The sequence below is a fragment of the Amblyomma americanum genome, chromosome 1 (assembly GCF_052857255.1).
Source record: "Amblyomma americanum isolate KBUSLIRL-KWMA chromosome 1, ASM5285725v1, whole genome shotgun sequence".
NCBI classification, from domain to species: domain Eukaryota; kingdom Metazoa; phylum Arthropoda; class Arachnida; order Ixodida; family Ixodidae; genus Amblyomma; species Amblyomma americanum.
The window spans coordinates 452,707,282-452,723,129 of NC_135497.1; the positions used below are offsets into that span (position 1 = coordinate 452,707,282).

The 15,848-nt window shown below is 44.3% G+C and overlaps 1 protein-coding gene and 1 pseudogene across 2 annotated transcripts in view; both read left to right on the forward strand.

The window, feature by feature from the left end:
- Window positions 1-15,848, forward strand: part of LOC144125791 (uncharacterized) — a 39,775-nt gene that overhangs the window by 20,012 nt on the left and 3,915 nt on the right. The gene's annotated exons all lie outside the window — the stretch shown is intronic.
- On the forward strand, window positions 2,716-7,573 carry LOC144116511 (von Hippel-Lindau disease tumor suppressor-like; annotated as a pseudogene). The gene is made up of 2 exons (XR_013311861.1): window positions 2,716-2,870; window positions 6,741-7,573. The product of XR_013311861.1 is annotated as a von Hippel-Lindau disease tumor suppressor-like (transcript).

Genomic DNA, 15,848 nt, shown 5'->3' on the forward strand with positions numbered 1-15,848 from the left:
AAAAAAAGTTTTTGCTCATTGTAGTTCAGGGCCTTGCAGATGGAGTACTGGAAGAGTGCGAGAAATTGGACAGTAAGTGTACGTCGTGTATTTTTGCAAGCCATAAGTCGCCCAATTAGCAGTGCTACTTGTTTTACTGAAAGCATGCGGAAATGCATTTCGTTGGTGTCCCAAATGCCATTGTTCTAGTTGGCTTGTGGTTGTGTGATTATTCAGCGCTTTGCATAAAAAGGAAACATTCTCTTGTCTGTGACCTATGTGTACTAATGGCATTGTGGAAATACATGAACAATGTGTGGGGGCTGTGAAGCTTTCCCTGTCTCGGGGAAAACTTGGGTGATTTACCTCCACCATGGCGTCCTGATGCTTTTTTTTTTCCATGATTGGTACTCTTTTGAGGTGTTAATGGCTGCGATCTTGAGTGCAGTGAGGCCACTCATTCGATGTTTTGGATTGGGGCAGTGTCAAGAAGTGCCACACTTTGCAGCTTCTGCACATGTGTTTGCAATGTTCAGATACAGCTTTTGTCTAAAGTAGACCTCAAGAGCTCTTGTGTGTAGTGGGGCTCTTGTGGCATCCTTAATTAGAAGTTCTGTATTTAGGAGGGCGAGTGTACCTCCCACTTTCAAGAGATTTGAAACACTGGCGATGCCTAACGAGCCAGACAGCATGGCCCAGAAGCAAACCCCTTGGTTTCTGTACTTTTGACAAAGGCTCCTTTGACATGGAGCAGTTAAATTTGGAGGCTGCCACTGGCTACCTGTGCCAGAATGGCTCCTCCCTGTGTGACCAACTGAAGAGGGCTGACCTTGTTGTGGTTGTAGTGAGCACAATGAGCTCCTGAGTTCTGTGATGCTAGTGAATGGTGGCCAGGTGTTCACTGGAAAACTAAAGAATTTTCGCTGAAGTCTCAGCCAGTTCCTGTTACTTTTCAATGTCTGTGCTGGCAATAGAGAAGAGTAAAAAAAAAAAAAAGACAAACCACGATGAATCACTATGCAGCTGCACAGATAGTTTGCATGTGATGTCATGGCCACCACCTTTGGGTGTCGAGGATAGCTTCCAGGAAAAGTGTACGTTGGTGCAGATGGGGATAAACGGATTGGCAGAAAGACCGGTATTAGCTGCTCTTTCATGTGTCATATATTGCATGATGTTGCTGCTAACTATGTGCAGAGTTTAATGAATATTACCACAAGTCTGGAGAGGGGCCGCAACTGGTGGTTGAATGCCGGGACCATGCCAGCGATTGAACGTGAATAAAAACTGGATTTTCAGAAATAAAGTATGTTGAAGGTTTCAAAAATAGCACTTGAAGCTTTGTTTCAGACAGTGAAAAACCAAAGACTTCATAAATTTTGTCTGAATTAAAATGAATGCTTTCGTGTAGACTGTTTTTGCTATGCTGAGCCGCTGTGGTGGCTGAGCGGTTATGGTGCTTGGTTGCTGACGTGAAAGACGCAGGTTCGATCCCGGATTTGGTGGTCACTTTTCAGTGGAGGCGAAAAGCTAGAGGCCCGCGTACTGCGCAATGTCAATACATGTTAAAGAACTCCAGGTGGTTGAAATTATCCAGAGCAGTCCACTATGGTGACCCTCATAGCCTGAGTCTCTTTTTCATGTTACACCCCATGAAAGCAAACATTTTTGCTACGTTCTATTGATGTTCAATGATCTAAAGGGACATTGAGTTTCAGTGTCTAAAAGGGACCACCTCTGCTATGCTTCCTTTCATAAGTGTTTCAAGCTCATGACTGGGCTTGTGAGGGATCTTAATATGATCTGTTATATTTTGGCCACTGCATTGTTTATGTGAAGTACTTTGAGGCTGTATGCAAGTTCTCTGTATCTGTCAGGCTCACTGTGTACTCTGCACGAATATGTGCTAGATCTTCTAGGAAACTATTCTTGGAAACAGCGGCCTGATCCATATAGACCACAGCATTTTTTCCTCTCAACAAATGTTCTGAAAGAAATATTGGATGGGTTGACGGGAGTCTACCTTCCAAGGCAAAGATTCTTCCAGGAGTCCACTTGGGCCATCAAGAGCAGAGGTGCTTTGGGACTGTGCAGAGTATGTGTTCAGTACAAAATCAGAAATGAGATAATTTATTTGGTAAGGCTCTTTAAATACCTTGGAGTCATTAGTAGTGCAGATACAGTTTGGAGGGCAGATTTGATGTTTAGTGTTGGTCTGTCAAAAAAAAAAGTTTGCAAGGCAGAGTACAGTGTTCAAAGAGCAGTACTGACTTCGTTGTTTGCATGTTGCTTATATGGCTGCTTCTTGCATATGTGCAAGACCTGTACCCAAGGAGGAACACTAGCCTGTTTGGCACATGTTAGAACAGTGTTAGAGGTTGATGGTCAGTAATAAAGAAAAAGGATCACTGTGACAGATAGCATGAAAATTTTCTCTGGCAGATAGTTTTCATGCATGTGACATTGCGTGCTTTTTTCTGTCTGTGCTTGAAACTGCTACGAGCTCCTTTTTGCTGTCATCTTAGTTGGTGATGTTGAGATAATATGTAAGAGATTTACTTGGCTGCAAGACTGCAGCTTGAGTGGAAAATTCCAGTCAGCCAGGCCTTTTGTGTAGGTGATTATTTTCACTGCTACCTAGTTTTAGTTCTGATGCATACTGTTGCTGCTGGCACTGCTTAGAGCGGTTGGTCACCATAGATGGTGATGTGTATTGTTGCTCGTTCCAGGCTATGCATGTGGACATTTGTGAACCACCTGTGGATCTTTCGCGACTCGTGACCGCCTGGTAGTGCATCACAAGGAAGTGTTCTAACCACTTGTGCCTTCAGGCTTTGGCCCCGATGGACGACTTCAGTTTAGACGCTTGGTGGTGCCCATCACCCCTCCTGGTACGGACCTCTTGGCCTCCATCCTTTGGAGGGTCTCTCGGACAGGTTTGAGTGGCAGAATGAACAACTGGCAGATGTGTCGGGGTGACAGTGCAGGTAATTTTGTAGGGTTGACTGTGGCGAACATGACGAAACTGAGCTAGGCAGATAGCTTCAGTTGCATTTAATGCCACCAGAAACCGCATTAACACCACACTTGATGTCATGTGGAAAGGGGCAAATAACTGACTGAATGAAGAATATGATTGCATGTAAAAAGCACTGAATGTGATTCAGCTCATGGAATAAAACAAGCGAGTGTCCCATTACCATGGATGGTAGTAGTAGTAGTAGTAGAAGAAAAATTTATTTAGAATTTTCTGCACCGGGTGGTGTCCTTATGTCAGGACTCCAGTGGTCATGGCTGTTTCTCTTGCCTGGGACACCAGAGGTCTCTTCGATTTGGCTGCACTTTCTGCGCCGGTTCAAGGAGTGCAGCACTTTCGCATTCGTTTTGCCAGTGGAGCGTGCACCTGCTGCACTTTCGTCTTCGTTATGCAAAAGTGTCAGAATAGTGCAGCATGAGTTCTAGGCTGGCTTGCACTCTCCCGAGTGGAATTGTAGCTCTAGTGCAGCAATATGGCGGCGCCCATGTGTAGGTCGAAGAAGTGAACAAGGTATGACTGTAGTCTCTAAATGGAACAATGACAGTTCGCTCAGTTCTCCCTTGAACGGAAGAGGTGAGGAACTGTTCATGGCGTCATAATTGTAAACCTAAGAGGTCAGGTCGAGCCTCATGGGCAGCATTTCAGCGCATATTCGTAAATCGTCTGCATGTATACGTGCAGCACCTTCCTTTTTTTTATGAAACGAATATTAATTAAATTTCTTGGGGTTGGTTCATGGCGACACTCCTTGGGATTTCCTGCTTGAAAAATTCTTAACATGGTTCGGGATTGTGGCGGCACGCGGTTGGCTCTAATTTGGTAGCGACGCCAAGGCTAGCAGACAATCAAGCCTGCACTCGACCATTCGTTTGTTTTGGAAGCAGCCACTGCCAAGCTGCACTTGAACTGACTCTGCACGCTGGCGGCATCGGCGCAGAACTCCACGGATCTAGTGCAGCGAGTGCAGCCAAATCGAAGAGACCTTAGGTTGCGCTGGATCGTCAGGTCAGGGCTGGACAGAGCAGCCTCCCACTGCTCCTTCGTGCATAGTGTGTTTGTGATAGTGTGTTTGTAGGTTGTCTGGTTTTTTGCCAATGCAGCTCCACATGACGTGGTATGCTGTGGGTGTCTCGTCGCAACACGGGCATGCGTCATTGTAGTGTTCAGGGAATATTATGCTGTATTTATGAAAATTTGGGACGGCGTTGGTTTCGAGCTGCCTCCAGTCCCTAGCCCCCTATGCTTTCAGCTACTTGTGTGGTGGGGGCTGGAGTTGACACATTGATCGAAACTGTTGTAATCTGGTGTTATAGGCCGTAGGTATTGGTGTCATGTCTAGTTGGGCGTCGTGTGTGTGTGTGTGTAGCCTGATCGGTTTGCAGATCCTCGAGCTATGCTCTCCACGACGTCGTTGCCCTCGAGTCCTGAGTGCGCTGGTATCCAGGTGATTTGTTGGTTGAGCGATGGGTCAGAGGAGGTGCTACAGTTTGTTAGTTTATGCAGCCTCTTATGTATTCGTCCTTCTAAGAGGAGCCGACATCCCACCAGTGAGTCGGTGATTATGTGTAGTTCTCGGTTTGTGGCATCCCGGTGCTGAATGGCTAGTGCAATCGCTGCAGCTTCTGCGTCGGTGACTGTGCATTCCGTGAGTGTCATGCTCATGATTTCTAGGAGATTAACGTTTACTATGGCCGCCACTGGTGTAGCCCTTGACTTGTTTGGGTGCATAGCTGAGTCTACGTAGACTGCCTTAGCGCTCCGTACCCCTTTTCGATGGATATAGTCTATCTGGGCTTTTCTTCTGCCTTCCCCTGTGTGGATGGCATATTCTTTGGTATTGGGGCTACATGTACCCGCACCCTGTGTTCTGGCGATAGATTCACTCTGGATTGAATAAGCTGTAGGTCTGCAAGGTAGCCTACTTTTGTTAATATGTCCCTGCCTGTCTCTGTTCTGACAAGGCGCTCTCTCTGAGATAGTAGGATGGGTGTTTGTATATCTTCGAAGGTGTTATGAACGTTTAGGGCTTCCAGCTTGTCGTCTGTGGTGTAGGGTCGTAGACCCAAAGCGTTCTTGTATGCTGTCCCGATTAGCAGGATTGTTGCGCTAAGCCAGAGTGCTGCTGATCTTGACTTGCAGTAATGCACGCTTGGACTACATTGCAAGTTCAGGGGTGTCCTCTTGGGTGCATATCATTTGCTGGCAAGAGTTACATCTAACTTGGGAAAATCTGTTTTTGGGCATGTGCACTGTCCGTGCAAGTTTCTCGTTGTTTTCGCCATGACATGAGTGAAAGAAAGAAAGCCTCCTGAGGTGTTATTGTTTTCACTTGTTTAGTTGTTCCACCCACTGTGGTGGCTCTGTGTGTTTGGCATTTGGTTGGTGATCCCAGGTCATGGGTTCGGTCCTGGCCACAGCATCTGTACTTCAATGGAGGCAAAATACAAAAATGCTCGTGCTGTATGATGCCCGTGCATGTTAAGGAATTCCAGGTGGTTTAAATTAATCCGGAGCACTCCACAATGGCATCCCTCATATCCCATTTGGCGCCCGAGAGGTTAAACCCTGAAATTTGCAATTTTTCTGTTCCGTTTTTATGAGGTACATGATGGTGCATTTGTATTGGCTTAGTGTTGTGGCTGTTCAAGAGTATTGTGAATTTTATTGAAACTTGCACTTGGGGATCCTTGTCTTAGTTATTGCAAATATAATTTGCACACTTTTTCGTCAACATTTGTTAATGGGATATCTGGGGAAACTGCCCCCTTCCTGTATCTTTTTTGGTTTTGAAATAGGTTAAAAGGTGCCATGGGTCTCTAAATGAAGTTTCAAAAATGGAGTCTTTGTTGTTTGAAGATTTATGTGGATTTGAGATTTTATACAATAGCTGTTTCTTACCGGTACTCACAGAAATGTGAAGGCTAAAGAAAAGGGTTCTTCTTAGGTTGAGGACAACACAGTGAGCCATGGAAAGAACGATGATAGGTGTAACGTGAAGAGACCAAAAGTGGGCACAGTGGGTGAGGGAACAAATGCGGGTTAATGACATTCAAGTCGAAATATCAAGAGGAAGAAATGGGCTTGGGCAGGCTATGTAATTGCAAAGGCAAGGTAAGCGCTGGTTCTTAAGGGTAACTGAGTGGATTCCAACAGAAGGCAAGCGTAGCAGGGGTCGGCAGAAAGTTAGGTGGGCAGATGAGATTAAGAAGTTTGCGGGGACACGGTGGCTGCAGCTGGCAAAGGACAGGGTTAATTGAAGAAACGTGGCAGACGCCTTTGCCCTGCGGTGGCCGTAGTCCGGCTGATGATGATGACGATGCATGTCGGGAGAAAGGTTGTTCAGATGAAAGGGAACTGGTAGGGAACGCTCTTAAAAAAAGGAGAGTAGGCAGCCACTGGCTGTATGACCTGTAGTGACGCAAGATCAGTGTTTTTATTTTTTTTTTGCTAAGAATAGGCAATCGCATCAGGCACAAGAAACCTATCTTAGTCCTCGCTGAGTGCCCATGCATACGTTTCTTAATATGGAGGGCCTCTGCAGTTTTGCACTTCCCTCTCTTTACAGTAATAACATGGCTGAAAGGGGGTGTGCACTTAAGTAGTTTTAAGTCTGAGACAAAAATTATTTGTGAGACTATCCCATCTGTTTCTCCATGTTGTGCACTGCATACTTGGTCATTTAAAAACTTTTTGAGTGCAGAGTTGGCATTTTTTTTTAATGCAGTGTACTCACTGAAGGAGAAATGTTTCCAAGAGATTCGTCGGTGCATTGTGTCTCCGGAGGCCATCCACCAGACAGAGATCCCCCAGTCGTTGCAGAAGGAGTACCTTCTCTACCTGCAGCAGGAGTGAACACTTGGCATGCTGCGGTGTAGTCCCTGTGCCAGTGCTTGTACTTGCAGAGGAAGAGAGTGGTCTCATTGTGCCTTGAGTTAAGATTAGGTCATCCTACAAGATTCAAGAATGCACATGGGACCTGTTCATTTTCAAAGACTGCAGTAAATAAGACTGTTGACATAGTTTAGACAAAATTTGTAAGTGGGCAGCAGTGGGTTTGTCTTTGCAAGGCCTTAAGGCTGGGCGATTAAAAGCGCTGCCGTTCTCTGGATTCTGCATGAGAACGTGGAGAAAGCAGGACCAAACACGTACTCAGTATGAGGCAGCCTCTTGTGGCTTGGTTGGGGGGCAACATTTTCACACGGTGCCTTGATGCAGTGGTGTGCTTGGCACACTCCTAATAGGTGTGCTAAGCACATTTCTTGTGTGTTGAGCATGCCAAATGTCTATGGTTTGCACAAATGGCATGGAGTGTCCGTGAATTTCGAAGCTGATTCGCGTATATCCCTGAAAATTACCATTTGCAAAGTGGCGTCCATGTTGCTTTTTTGATCAGCAACGAGGAGAAAAGCTGGCCATGGCCATAAAACTACTTAGTGCAGCGAGACTCAGGTACAACCTGGCTGGTTATTACTGTATTTTCCTTTTCTAGCACTTGTAGTGATCCCTGTAGGCAAACCAGTGTGCCGTGTAGAAATGGTGAGCATCCAGTTGACAGCCGTAGCCACGCTATGGCTCTCAGGTGGATGCCCACCATTTAGATTTTGTGAAAGAAGTGTGCTTTGTGCAGTGTTTAATGCAGGGGCCCAGTATTTACCGTGTAATCAAATAATGGCACCAGCAAAGAGTTTGTGTGCAGTATAGCACCACACTTGAGTTCCTTCAAATGCTTGCATTGGTTGCTTGTCTGGCACATTTGTCTTACTTTATTCGGTTTGCTGCGCTGTGATTTTTGGGCATGTTGGGCTTTCGTTGCATGAATGTGCAAAGCTAAAGAACAGGGAGCAAGGGAGAAAGCAAACGTGAAAGAGCCGTGTGTCAGGTTTTTCTTTCAAACATTTCTTAATTACATTTTCATGCTTTATTACATTTTCACTTTGGATTTGTGCATTGTTTTAGCTGCAATACGAGTTTTTGTAGTGGCTTAAATGTGATTTGTGCTTATAGCTGCGAGACGAAAGCACAAGTAGAGGTGCTGCTCGCTGAACGCACATGAAGGGCACAAACAATCAACCCATTTAACAGGTACATGATGAAAAGGGGGTGCAGGGTTTTTTTTTTATGATTATGACATGAGTTTGCATCACTGCATGGTGCCTTCAGATTCTGTTTGGCTAGAATTGGCTCTTATGTCTTGTAATGGGTATGCCAGATTCAGGGATAGCACTGGGTAAATTTTTGGCTGGGAAGGTTTTCTGATATGAGGCCCGAACTATATCTGTTTACTCTAAGGACAAACAAAAGTTTTATTGGCATTTAATCCAACTCCAGATGCTGCCTTACAGAGCCGTTTTCTGGAGATAAGACATCTTCCTGTAGATATGTCACAGATGGCATTTATGTGAGGCGGCAGCTATCTTCAAGTATAGCTGCCAAGTGCAATATTGACTGTACTTTATGTAGATACTAGTGGGTCTTTATTTACAGGCCAGGTACTGGTGTTTGTTGCCGCGTTCAATTCCATGCCACACATTTTACTATAAAGAGTGTAATAGAGTCAAGTTTGACGTGAGGACTGGTGAAACTCTAGAAGAGAGTGATCTGGTACTCTCTAGTACTTTTGTTCGCTGTGCAATCTCGCAATTGGACACATTTGAGCTGACAATACAGCAAATAGGTGTCGTATATATCAGGTATGCAAACTTTCTTTCATTTATCAAAGGTTTACCACACAGAGCGATGCCACCTCACACCCACTATCCAGCCTTCCTTCCATTTTTCAAAGCGTGCTGCTCTTTTGGGGTGCCATCATATACCTTGTATTTTACTTGCTTAGTTGTCAGAAATTTCTTGCCCTTTAAGCGAGTCTTTGGAAGAGCCAGAGGTCGCATAGATGCATATCCAGAAGTGCTGTGCTGGAGCTGCCTCATGCGCGGCCTTGGAGCTGACAAAAATGAGGGTGGTGACCGATGCATACACCAGAGAGGTGCCCTTTCATATCATAGATGGCCGAATGAGGTGCATGTTGGGTGGCGAGAAATATGCCTTGATAGGCAGTCCTCGGAACTAGAAATGGTTTGGTTTACTGCCTGCAGTTTGTTGATTTTAACTGGTACGGCTGCCCTATCGTACTGTGATCCTCTTTCCTTGCAGACAAGAAGGAAAATTATTTCCAAGTTTCGTGCCAACTACAACTTACTGTGGATAAGATTGCAGTTCCATTTGAGCAGAGTTTCTCGACTTCACTTTCTGAGTCGAGTATTGCAATTCTGGGAGTCTTTATTGTCGCTGGTTATCAGGAACTTCTGAGCTTCCATGTTTAGATGCTATTGGTCCTACCTTATGACCCTGTTTATCATCTCAAGTCGTTTATCGAATGTTAGGGGCATTGCCATTTGCTGCAAAGTGCCACTGTATTCTGCCCATGTCCTGTATTTTGTGCTCTTGCTACTTTGAATTAGGTTGAACTGAGTCTGATTCAGCGTTGTTTACTTTGAAACATCCTCGACTTCTGTTGTTAACTTCAAGCGACATTGAATCCTGATTTGCATCCTTGACTCTTCAATTGCATCTGTTTTATAAATCACCCCCTTTGTTGCTGTTTTTTTTTTTAGGGTTTTTTAAATGTCTGTTATAGTCCTTTGGTGTCCTCGATGACAAACATTCTTTGCTGGAGATTTGCAAGACTTGATCCTTCTTGTTTTAGTTTTGAAGTTCGGTCAGTGTTTTTTGTTTCCTTTTGCCATCTCAGGAATAGTTCCCAGTGTTGGAATGATGTTCCATATAGGGCCTGGAGGTAGTTCCACATCTCTGGAGCTTAGCAACAAGGCACTGTGACCATTGTTCAGGCCACAGTGCTGTCACAAATCGAAGAGACTGAATAGGCACTGTGACCATTGTTCAGGCCACAGTGCTGTCACAAATCGAAGAGACTGAATATTCTTTTCTGGCATGTGCAAACAGAAAGATTATCCATTCTCACTTGATGCTTCTAAGTCTACCAAAAGGTGTGGCGTGGTGGCTGAAATGTCCTGTAGGCATTCCTATTAGCCTGCAGAATAGCTAGATGGGCGAGTTGGTAATACATTGTTAAGCAACAGCACAAAAGACTTAGACATAAGGGAGACATGCACAGAACAAGCACTAGCATTCCATACATGTTTTGAGCTGTTGCTTATCAATCAATACCCGTGTGACTCTGTGCTTGACTCTTGTCTTGTTTATTTTTGTTTCTTTATTTTTTATTATTTTTTCAGGCTTAGCTTCTTTGTTTGTCTTCAATATGCATTGAGCCCAGCAAAGCTTTGCTGGCCTGAGCTCCGTCTCGCTTTCATTTACGTTTATTTTATTTAATCTGAAAGGGCCTATAAAACTATAAAAAAGGGAAAAGGTTGAATTCAGCAATGAACGTTTCATCATCATCATCAGCCTTTTTACACCCACTGCAGGGCAAAGGCCTCTCTCATGTCTCTCCAATTAACCCTGTCTTTTGCAGCATCATCCACCCTTTGCCTGCAAACTTTATCTCATCCGCCCATTTAACCTCCTGCCGCCCTCTGCTACGCTTGCCTTCTCTTGGAATCCGCTCTGTTACCCTTAAGGACCAGCGGTTATCTTGTATTCACATTACATGCGCTGCCCAAGCCCATTTCTTCCTCTTGATTTCGACTAGGATGTCATTAACCCGTGCTTGTTCCCTCACCCACTCTGCCTGCTTCCGGTCTCTTAACGTTACACCTATCATTTTTCTTTCCATGGCTCGCTGCGTTGTCCTTAACTTAAGCTGAACTCTTTTCGTTAGCCTCCACGTTTCTGCCCCGTAGGTGAGTACCGGTAAGATGCAGCTGTTGTACACTTTTCTCTTCAGGGAAGTTGGTAAACTGCCATTCATGATCTGAGAGAACCTGCCATATGCGCTCCACCCCATGCGCTCCACCCCATTCTTATCCTTCTAGTTATTTCCCTATCATGATCCGGATCAGCTGTCACTACCTGCCCTAAGTACTTTACCACTTCCAGGCAATCACTGCCAATTGTGAACTGCTGTTGCCTTGCTTGACTGTTGAACATCACTTTGGTTTTCTGCATGTTAATTTGAGACCCAGCATTCTGCTCTGCCTGTCTAACTCATTGATCATGATTTGCAGTTCACCCCGTGAGTGACTCAGCAAGGGAATGTCATCAGCGAATCGCAGATTATTTAGGTATTCTCCATTTACTCTTATTCCCAACTGTTCCCAATTCAGGCCTCTGAATACCTCCTGTAAAGAGGCGGTGAATAGCATTGGCGAGATCGTGTCTTCTTGCCTGACGCCTTTTCTCATTGGAATTTTATTGCTGACTTTATGGAGGACTATGGTAGCTGTGCATATGCTATATATATTTTCCAGTATTTTGACATAAGGCTCTTCTACACTCTGATTACGCAATGCCTGTATGACTGCTGAGGATTCCACTGAGTCGAATGCTTTCTCGTAATCAATGAAGGCTATATATAGAGGTTGGTTATATTCTGCGCATTTTTCTATAGCCTGATTGATAGTGTGAATATGATCTATTGTGGAATATCCTTTACGAGTCTAAGGTTGCCCTGACTCTATTAGCGATTACCTTAGTAAATACCTTGTAAGCAACAGATAGAAGCTGATCGGTCTATAATTTTTCATGTCCTTTGCGTCTCCATTCTTGTGAATTAAGATAATGTTGGCATTCTTCCATGCTTCTGGCAGGGTTGAGGTCATAAGGTATTGCATATACAGGGTGGCTAGTTTTTCTACAACGATCTCCCCTCGATCCTTCAACGGATCTGCTATTACCTGATCCTCCCCAGCTGCTTTTCCCCTTTGCATTGCTCGTAAGGATTTCTTGCTCTTTCGTTACTGGCAGGATGACACATTGCTCTGCGCTACTGTTTCTCTCATTAACGCTATGATTACATTGGCTACTGTACAGATTTGCGTAGAACTTTTCGGCTACTCTTCAGATGAACATTTATCCTAAATTAACCGAGGTGGCCGAGTGATTGTGTCGGTGGGCTGCTGTCCCAAAAGACTCTGGTTCGATCTCTGGAGTGGCGGTCGCATTTCAGTGGAGGTGAAATGCTAGAGGACCATGTACTGTGCGATGTCAGCGCACGTTGAAAAACCTCATGTGGTTGAAGTTATCCGGAGCCCTCCACTCTGACGTCCCTCATAGCCGTACTCACTTTGGGATGTTGAGCCCCTTAAACCAAACCAATTTATTGTAAATTAGCATGCAGTTGTGAGTAGGCTTGTGAGGCAATTTCTTCTGCAGTTGTTTCGTGGTAACAATTCTCTGTTTTGTTTATGTGTGTGTTTGATAATGGACACGGGAGAGCTTACTTGACAGTGGAAGTGCAACCAATGACCGCGTATTGTTGCGCAAGTTGCAACTTTCTACTGATCCGTTGTCCTTGAGAAAGAGTTCTGTTTGGAGCAGACTTGTGACATCGTAATACTGTTGTCTCATGCTGGTGGTGTTGCTCATCAGTGGCAATATTTAACCTTTGACTTGGCCACTATGTCTACCCACTTCTCTCATTGCTGCTGAGCTCTTTGTTAGCTGAGTTGCTGGCATAAGCTGCATACCATCATTGACGAAAATTATCGCTTTTGTTTCAAAATTGAGACGTTAAACATGGTGTCATGGTTCTGCGTCCACTCACTTGTGGCTGCTGAGCAAAGTTAGCAGTGATAAGGAGGAGCTCCACGTTTCGTTGAAAATATTTTAGTTTAGGGGGGTTTAACATCCCAAAGCGACTCAGGTTGTGAGGGAAGCTGCAGTGAAGGGCTCCGGAAATTTCAACCACCCCGCATTGCACAGGCCTCTGGGATATTGCCTCCATCGAAATTCGACCGCCGGGGCCGGGATGGAACCCGCATCTTTCGGGCCAGCAGCAGAGCACCATAACCACTGAGCCACTGCAGCAGCTCGTTTCATTGAAAATGTTGATAATGAAGGTGCACTTGTACATTGGAGAGGAGATGTGCAAAAACGAAGGTAACTGACACAAACTTGGAACTAAAGGTACAAAATAGAAAACACAAGTGCATTCCAAGCAAATGTCAGAACCAGACACAAGTTGATGTATACAAAAAATAATTGGTTCAAACAGAAAAAAAACAATGCATAAGGGAAATGGTTCTTTATTTCTAAGACAGGCTTCGTTGTTTCACATTGCAGTGACAGAATACCTCTGTGAGAATTTCCAGGTTAATGCAGGAAAGCAGCTGGACCAGTGCAGCTGAATCTTGAACATGAGAAGCCAGCTGACAACACATCCGCAGTGACGACCGTCCATTCTATTGAGGCTTATTTCCATGCAACGGAGCAGCCTGTTGGCTCACCTTTACACCTGTTGTCACATGCTAGTACACGGGTGAAAACCCATGTCAGTGCCACTTTTGAAGGTGTGCTAGCGGAAATATTTGAAATCCTATAAAACGAAAAAAGACTGAAATCCGATAAAGTGAATTAGAACACGCTTTTCCACATAGCTCGGATGCTTTTTAGCAGTGTTAAATTTGACAAGCATTGCCAGCTGACCTGTGTCAGTGGTTGAGTTGGCCACCTTCCTCTTGTGTCGACAAGCCCCTTGTTAAAAATATCTATGCATATTTATCATACAAGGGCACACAGGTGCTGTTTAAATATTTTCTGTCCACGGGACACATTAGCCAGCTGATTCTCGCACATGCATGGCTGAAATATAAATTGTGACATATGGCTGACACTGCTTCTTGTTCCACTGGGGCAGTGCTTGTGGGGTTAATTTCAACTTTGCATTGCCATTGGTACATCATTACTTTTACGAACAAAGCTGACCTGTTTAAATTATGCATGTGTGCCTGGTACATACGTTTAGAAAAAAAAAACAGTGCCTTACTGTTCTTATAGCAAGTTAGTTTTGTGGGAAAATGTTATTTGGCTCTGGTGAATGAATTCGCATATGATGCCAAGAGAGCTGTTGCATTTTATAATGCATAAAATGCTTTGTATGGTTACCTTTTGTCTAGTCTCTTGACGTCTGAAGTGCTGTGCCTGTTTGTCCATCCATTAGGGTACATAGCACCACCTGTGTAAAGGTCACTCTGCCCCTCCTCTGCACCTGTGCTCATCTGGTGCACAGTTGCTACTACACGAGGTGCCAAATGTCGTCAACACTTCTTGTACAGCTAGCGGTGTACTATAGGATTTTAGGCACACATATGAGATGATAGCCTCCAAGAATGCATGGGCTTCTGTGGGAGCTCCGTGAAAAGGAGTGCAACAAGAAGGTACCCTGCAGCATAAAGGATTAGCCTGCAAGCTGTTTTTGTAATGCCCTTTCCATGTGGGTGCTCTAGTGGCATTAGTGGGGAGTGCAAGTAGGCACAGAACCGTAGCCGGAATCTGGTGTGGCATGGTTTGTGTGGCCGATTCAGGAGCTCTCTTAATTTTTATTGAGAAAGATAGAAAAGGGATAACCATGCTATTCTTCCATTTCTTTCCTTCTCACTTTCTAAAAAATCGGCATTTTTTGTGTGTCACTGTTCATGTTTGTAACGTTTTCTGAAAATTCTGTTAACGCAGTTTCACTGTTTAATAATCAGGATTGTAGCGTTGCCAAACTTTGGTGGCATTTCAACATGTGTACTCACTACTTCTCACTGTTATTAATGCAAGACTGCATATTCATGTCAGTTTTCACATCCATAGCACTTGCTGTGCTGGCCACTGCTCTCAGATGTTTAGCCTTTTACTGGTTACAGCAAGCCTTTCACTTGTTGCAGCTTACACAATTGCAGTTTTAAAAACCCAACTCAGAAGTTCAAGTTATTGTCATCTGCCGTTTTATGTCTGTTGCTGTGTGGCATCATGATGGATCATTTATGTGTATGTGTATTGCACTTGCTGGTAGAAAATTTTCTCTTGTGTTTTGTCAGTTCACAATTTTCTCATACATCATGCCTCTGCAGTTTGACTCACATTAGCATTGAGACTTTGTGGTGTGTTTGTATCTTTACCGCTGGGGAAAATAACTGTGGGGCCATGCATCTTTTCGGTATAGCAGCCTTGAGTTAATGTCATGGAGTAAGTGGCCATTACTTTGAGTTGAGAAATACTGCCATGCTCCTGTGCTGTCTACTTTATCTGCATACATGCACTTTCGTCAACTTAGTCTGTGGCTTTAACAAAAACTAAGTGCTTCTTAATGCCCTTCTGAAGCCGTTACTTGGCTGTGAACTGATGCGATAGGCTGAACGCAACTGCATTTTTGTGTCAGCTGTTATGCCACTAAGCATAACAGCGTAAGGAAAGCATGGTACTGATTGATTGCTTTTTTCTTGTTTGCAGGAGCTCCAGAGCATCTAGGTGTGTCAGAGATGCTGACCGTTCATTTTTTCCTTGTTGGGAGAGTGTGCAAATGGTTCTTGCAGCTTGGTCATTAACTCTGTTGCACTCAAACTTTGCAGAAATGGGCTAGTTTGGTTGTGAGTCATGTTTATGTGTGAAACTGGCATTATATTGGGACTCAAAGTACAGTGTTAAGGAAGTTAAAACGCACTGACGCACACACATTTGAAATCTAATGTGTGGTCTGATTCTGGTATTCACGTCTGCATGAGTTAAGTTACTCTGCATGCGCTGCTGTTTTATAGGGTAGAAAAACTGCTGCGAATCAACGTTGCATAGTATCATGCTTTCGAGAAGGAAGTGGTTGAAATGATGTGTGCTACATGTGTTCTGCCATCAATCTTTTTATGGTCAATAGTCCTTACATTCTGGAATAGCACAGAGTAGCTGTTTATGCTGAAAAGTCTTGCTTGGCATT